This window comes from Octodon degus, unplaced genomic scaffold, assembly GCF_000260255.1.
Source record: "Octodon degus isolate 3935 unplaced genomic scaffold, OctDeg1.0 scaffold00001, whole genome shotgun sequence".
In the NCBI taxonomy this organism is placed as follows: Eukaryota; Metazoa; Chordata; class Mammalia; order Rodentia; family Octodontidae; genus Octodon; species Octodon degus.
In genome coordinates, this window is record NW_004524577.1 from 5492906 (window position 1) to 5499886 (window position 6981).

Sequence of the window (6981 nt, forward strand, 5' to 3'; positions counted from 1 at the left end):
AAGGAACTACCTCCTTACCACCAAGAGACACGAAGACTTAAAAGAGCTGTAGATGGAAGGCAAGTTCAGGGCCCATTCAGCTGGCTTCTGCAATTACTTCACTTCCAAAGTACAAGATCCAGGGTGAGCCAGATAGCTCAGCAAAACTAACGCGCCTGCTCGGGCAGAGCACAGGGGCCGGGTTTCCATCCCTGGCACCACATGCCATTCCGGCCCCCCCCAGGGCATATTGACATGTTGATTAAGGCTGGGAGTGGTAATGCACACCTGTAATCCCAATGCTTAGGAGGCTGAAAACAGGAAGATCACTATGAATCTGATCTACACAGTGAGACCCTGTAGACTCTATACTAGATACATAAAAAAGCACAAGATCCTATTAAACATCATCAATGACAAAACAATAACAGAAAAAACTATTCAACTAAGGTGGACTCTAGAATGCATCAGATTTCACTGTTTCATTTGTATAGACAGAATAATTAATTATTCTAGAGTCATGCGATCTCTCTAAGCAGAACTGGATGCGGACTGAAGTCAGTCGACCTTTTTCTACTGGAGAGGATTTTTATTAGTTTTCTTTTTCAGCATATCACCTTGCCCAGAATCATATTTTTTACTCACACACTTATATTTTTGTACTGTTGGCACCAGAGTACAAGCAATGTAATATGATTATAAATCTCAGAGGCACAGACTGGCATTTGTTGAGAGCTTGGTTTTTGCATCGAAGTGATCTTAGCAGGCCCGCGGTATTTTAATATATATATATATATATATATATATATATATATATATATATATATTCCATATGCATTTTACCTATATTCCACGGACAATGGTTTCTTTCACAATGAAAAAGAACATTAAAAATAAGTATTTCTGCCTTCTTCCCAGCATAGATGTTTCCTAGGGCGGGGAGTTGTTCAAGTGTGGGAATCTGACCTGAGGGCCACCCCTCCCCAAGAGTCTTAACATACCTGTCACATGCTGTCGGGCTCTTAGCAGACACTGTCAACAATACCCACAGCGCAAATAGGAGCTGGGCACCATGGGGCAGGTCGACCGTGCACTGTCTCCTGGTCCCCACAGAGCAAGAGAGCCTGACCATTGCAGCTGAACTGATTCTTCTCAATGACACAGGAGGGTTGGAATCAATAAGAAACTCAAGGAGCAAGGTCGGAATTGAATGAGAGAGGTACAGCCGATCAGTGTCTTGGGTCCCCCTCCGGAGTAGAGGTGGACGCCTGGGCGCCGGTCTCAGGTGATCTGAGGGAAATCATTCACAGGATATCTGGCAGAGTTCTCCGCCTGACACTCAAAAGCAAAGACTCTTCTGCACCTGGATAGGCTAGGTGTGGATAACCAGCCAACAAAAATGTTGTAATCCTCATAATACTAGCATTCATTTACTGCTCACTAATTATCAGGCATCCTACTAAAAATCCCCATGCTTTGTATTACTTTATCCACCTTTTAGCAACCATATAAGATAGCTACACTTACCACGTCTACCTTAAGGTGAGGTTCGAGGTATTAAAATGCAGCTAAGTCCCTGGCCCAAATCTGCATGATCTGAGGTGTGAATCTAGGCAGGAGACTCAGAAGTCCATGACTCGGCCATTACTCTGTTCTTCTTCTTTCTATATCTGGATGAAGATAGAATTGCTCCTGTTTTTTAAAAACATCATTTATTTATTTATTTATTTATTTATCTGGTTACAGGGTCTCGTGCAGCTCAGACTCATAGTGATCCTCTGTCTCGGCATCCCCGGCACTAGGATTACATGCGTGTGCCACCATGCCACCATGCCCCGTTTCAGTGGCTGGCTTGGTGCAGGGCCAGCATGGCATGTGGTACCGGGGATCAAACCCGGGTCCTCGCACTTGCCAGGCAGGCACTTAGCCCACTGAGCTATCTCCCCAGCCCGCTTCCATTTTAGAGGTGAGGATACTGAGGCTCAGACTATTTGAGGCAGCTCAGTTGTTTAGGGGAACGTGCACCTTGTGCCTAGATTACCGCTGGAATGTGGAGGAAAAACATATCCTTTCTCCAGATGAGTTGCAGAGACCAGTCAGATGTCGATCGCCCTCAAGGTCGTGGGCCATCTGATGGAGTGTAAAAATTCAGCCAGCCCCTTGGAGAGCAAAGCGAAAAAGCAACTTGAAATCAGCCATGCCTGAAGCTAGCTGTGCTCCCATAATCTGCTGGCATCGCTCTTGGGCTTTATTAAATTTGAGCATGAGCCGATGCGCTACCTGCCTTCTTTCTGGTATTAGGGTCCACACGGCACCCTGCTCGGTCCAGGCCACTGTCTGCGCGGCTAAGCTGTGCACTTCTTCACCAGTTCCCAAAGCTTCTGGATTCTAGTAGGACCGGCCAGCAGGGAGTCTGGGCAAAGAAGGGAGGCAGGGAGAGAGGAGGGGCAGGCTGGGCAGGATTCCTTGGCTTTCGCGTGGCATTGCTGAGGGGGAGGATTCAACTGACGTTCACAAACAGCCCTTGTGTCACTCCCGCCACCCCGTTTAGGGATCTGGAGCAGCATTTTCCTCCTGATACTCTGGGCTGTGTGGGGTATCGGCCCCACACAAGTACAACTCCCGAGGGTACTGCGCTGTGTGCATCCCGCTGTGTCCTGCCTAGTGACTTCACACCTCTACTAAACTCTGCTCATGTGACCCAAACTGCCTGTTCCGCCTGCTTCCTGCTGAGGCCGTCATCAGTACAGATGGTTTTCTGTCCCTGACAACCAACGATCCTAGCTGGTAGAGGGAGTACAATAACTCAGGTACCTACTTGAGCTGAACACCATGCTAAGCCCTTGGCTCACATTACCCCAGCACTCCTGGGGGCCACCTCCTTAGCTTCTCACACAGGCCTTCCTTCCCTGGGTCAGGCTCCTTCCGTGGCTTTTGTGATAGTCACACGAAATCACTCTCCTGCTTGTTCACCTGGGGGGGGTGTTCACCCCATGCCCAGTCCCACCTTCCATCGCCATCCCTGGACCTTTCTCGACCATTCCCAGTCCTCCCTCAGCCAACATTCAAAAGCCACCTCCCCGGGGACTTGGCTGTGTGACTCCTCTACAAACAGAGTGTTTTGCCCTCTCTGCACCCTCACTTCCATTAAAGCTCCCTGAGACAACAGCCCCTTAAACCATCACCACACAGATTGGGAGAGATGTGAGGAGGGAAGGCCTCTGATCTTGCCCTCTGCTGCAAATGCTCAGCAAAGGTCCTGGCACTTAGCAGCCATGTCGTGGCCGGTATTAGAGGCAGCCAAGCAACCAAGAAGGAAGAGAAGGAGACGGAAAGGAAAGAAAAAAGAAAGTAAAGGAAGGAGAAAGGAAATAAAAGGGAAGGAAAGAAAGAAGGGACATACAAGCAAAAGGAAAGGAGGGAAGGGAATGAAGAAACTCAAATTACTGACAGGAACTCAGATTAAATTTTAAATTATAGCATGATTTGTGGTAAGGGGTCAGCAGGGTTTCTAGAAACAGGTGCTTACTTGTAGAGAGTGTAGTTCACTCCCACATCTCAGTTTTCTGAGTGCCAATTCCAATCCGACTAGTTTAGCAGTTGGCACAGTCCACCTCCTGTCCCTGCACCCAACCTGGCCCTCTACATAGGACACTGAGACTCCCAAGATCGCCCGGCAGTGGTTCCCAGGAGGCACCCTGCCCTGTGAGCCAATCAGAAGCAGCAGAGGAAAGGGACGCCCTCTCAATGAGCCAATCAGAACAGCAGTGGGAAAAGAAGCCCACCCAGGGAGCCAATCAGAGAGGCAGTGGGAAGGGACGCTGTAACTCCATCCATCACCCCTGTGGTGGAGCAGCGACCACCGTTTCTCTCGACATCACCAGATGCCCAGCCACTGATTGACTGCGGCACTCAATTTCAACCTGGCCGAGGACCTGGCAGGCCTTTGATCAATATTTTCCACAACAGACCACTTCCGTATGATAAATGCACTAGAAGAGAAGAGGAACAGATTAACCTTTCAGCTCAGATGGCAGGCAACAACCAGGAAAAGGATGGCTCAATTCTATCGGGAGGAAAGAATGGGCGCCCTTTCTTGCGTTCCCCACTGCCATATTTCAGTTGCAGAGAGCCGTGAATAAAAATGCTCATTCCTAAAGCATCTCGGAGACACCCTCTGCCACAGCGTTCGAGGCCGCTTAATTCTCAGCACCCTCGACCTGTGTTTGATTCAAAGGAAGCAAGCAAGGAACAGCAGCGAACAGAGGGCGCAAGTGGGGTGATACACACCTACTGGGGGCCACTGATGGATGGGGGCGGGGAGGATCGCAGGGAGCTTGTGCACGCAGGAAGATGAAGGTCTTCGAGAACAGTCTTATTCCCCCTCATAAATCCTTCCCGCTGACAAACAGTGCAGGAGCTGGTTAATCCACCGCAGTGATAGAGCTGATTGTAGCAGAGAGCTCACAGCCCTACAACAGGGAGGGAGGGCACCCGGAGAAGAGCCAGATTGATGTCGGCAGTAGAGGCTCAGACCCAGGGAGCCCCGAGGGTCAGGGGACCTGTGGCAGTGCCCGGCAGGCAGCTGTAACAGCTGTAGCCTGTGGAAACCATAGCAGTCACTTTGTGTCATTTTAAAGTAAGTCCATTCAGTAGAGGAACCATGGTAAGACTGGACTCTACCTTCAAGCTGCCTAAATAATGTGTCTTAGTGCTGACAGTGATGAGTAACTCTCTGAATCAAAGCCCAGGGTTCAGCCTTTTTGTTTTTCTAGTACTGAGGACTGGAGCCCAGTGTCTCCACACTGAGCTGCTCCCCTCCCCCCAGCCCTTTTCATGGTTTTTATTCTGAGACACGATCTCCCTAAGTTGCCAAGTTCCAAGCTGAACTTAAAACTTGCAGTCTTTCTCCCTCGGCTTCCCAGAGTGCTGGGATTTCAGATGTGGGCTGCTAGCCTCAGCCTGGGCTGAGTATTTACAGTGATCTATTCTCTAGCATCCGTATCCTCTTTTTACGGGCGAGGAAGCCTTAAAGACAGGAAGTAACATTCCCAAGAACACACAGGGATTGAGGGACTCAAAGGGTCAGAAGTCAGTGGGACTGTAAAGCCTGCCTTATATTTTGTTTCTAACCACTAGGAATCATTGCTTCTCATTATCTGGAGAGAAACATAAAGTGCTGAGGCTGGATCTTGGTCTGCAGGACAGAAGCATCACATCTGCTCACAGGAGGGAGAAAGCCTTCCCGGAAGATGACAGTTTAACTGGACTTGACTGACAAGTTGGATCCGAAAGGTGGCGATAAACATTAGAACACTGCCACTTGGAGGACATCCTGGGGAAAGCCCTTGCCCCTGGGAATGGCCTCCAAAGATCTGGTTGTCAGGCTCACTGTACAAGTCAACTCAGGTGCCTCAGAGGGACTCAAATTAATCATTGTATCTGGGGAATGACATGGAGGGTGTCCCCAAAATAAGATCAGCTTTTTAATTGATGGACATAACAAAGTAGATTTCTCCATGTGGGTGCCTTGAAGGCCCACAATAGAGACAGAACAATGGGCGTGGCTCCTTTGCCACATGCTGGCCTGCTGGTCTGGATGCTGATTTCCTGGCCTTGGGCTGGGCTTTTACCCTTGACCCCTGGTGGTCTGGGTCTAGGCTCAGGCAGGGACGACCACCTTGGTTTCCTTGAGTCTGCAGTTTGCACACAGCAGACTGTACAGCTTCTCAGCCTCCAGCCCCGTGGGACTCAGTGCCTCATACTAAAGTTACCCTCCAGGCCCTCTGACACTTAGGCAACCTCCTCCATCAGCTGGGGAAATTGGAAGCGGCAGACACAAGGAGTGAACGTATCTCAGGATTAAGGTGAGAGCTCAGTGAAATTAATTGAGTGTTCAGGCAGACTCCTAAACCCTAAGTGCTGTCGCAAACCACCAACACTTCTACCAGTAGAGCCCCAAGGGAATTATAAGCATAAAGCCTAAAGAAGAATAGGAAATCGGAGTAGCTACCACATGGGACAGCAGACAGGATGTCACCAGACAGGGACTGAGAAGGTCTCTCGAAAGAAACATTGGCGTTCTCGCCTTGGCCAAGGAAGGTTCTTGATAGTTCACTGCACAAAAGCATTTCACAGGGCACCGGTGAGAGGCAGAGGCTGATTTGTTAGCAAAGGCAGAAAATGCCAGAGTGGGAGTGGCTTGCGCTTGAGGACCTAAGGGAGCCACGTCACTGAGGAAGATCAGAGTGGCCTGCTAAGCAGAGAGCAAGTTCTGCTTCAGCAGAGGGGCAGAGGTAAGGAAGGCTTGGGTTAATCATAAGCCCAGGGAGAAAGCCTCATGGCTTGAGGGGACAATTCAGTCCTCCTGAGATAACTGGTTGAGATTTGCAGAGACTATGCTGGAATCCAAAGAGACCACAGGGTGATGGCAATATTTAGAGACTTTTGAGCATTCCCGGGTGGTTGAATATCCCTGTATACTTTTTATCTTGGTGTCCTTGGTCTTTTTTCCATAATTTTATTCAGAAACAAATAACAGTGAGACAGTTTCAAACCAAATTGGTAGGATAGTTTCAATAATTAACAAACTGCATACATTCTTCCTAGTGGTTAATTGCTGTACAAGATGCAAACATGATATCCTATTTAAAAACACTATTAGAACAAATCCCTCTATTCATTAAGAGAATGCAACTATATATCTATCCTAACCATTTTGAATACACAGATACAAAATGGACATTCATCTGTATCCCCTTTTTTGTTAAGTTCTATTATTTGAATATTACAGGTATGTAAACTCAGCAAAATATTCTAAAAGAGTCCAGTAGTCCATAACAGTATTGGATCTTCCGTTTGACTGGCAGTGTCAGAAATTGTTGGCCTGATTCCCCTACAGCTCAACATAACACCATGGCTTTACTTCTTATATTTCATTTTTATACTTTTCTGCCGGACAGTTAAGACCAAGATAAAGCAAGACCTATGCAACAAGAGTTG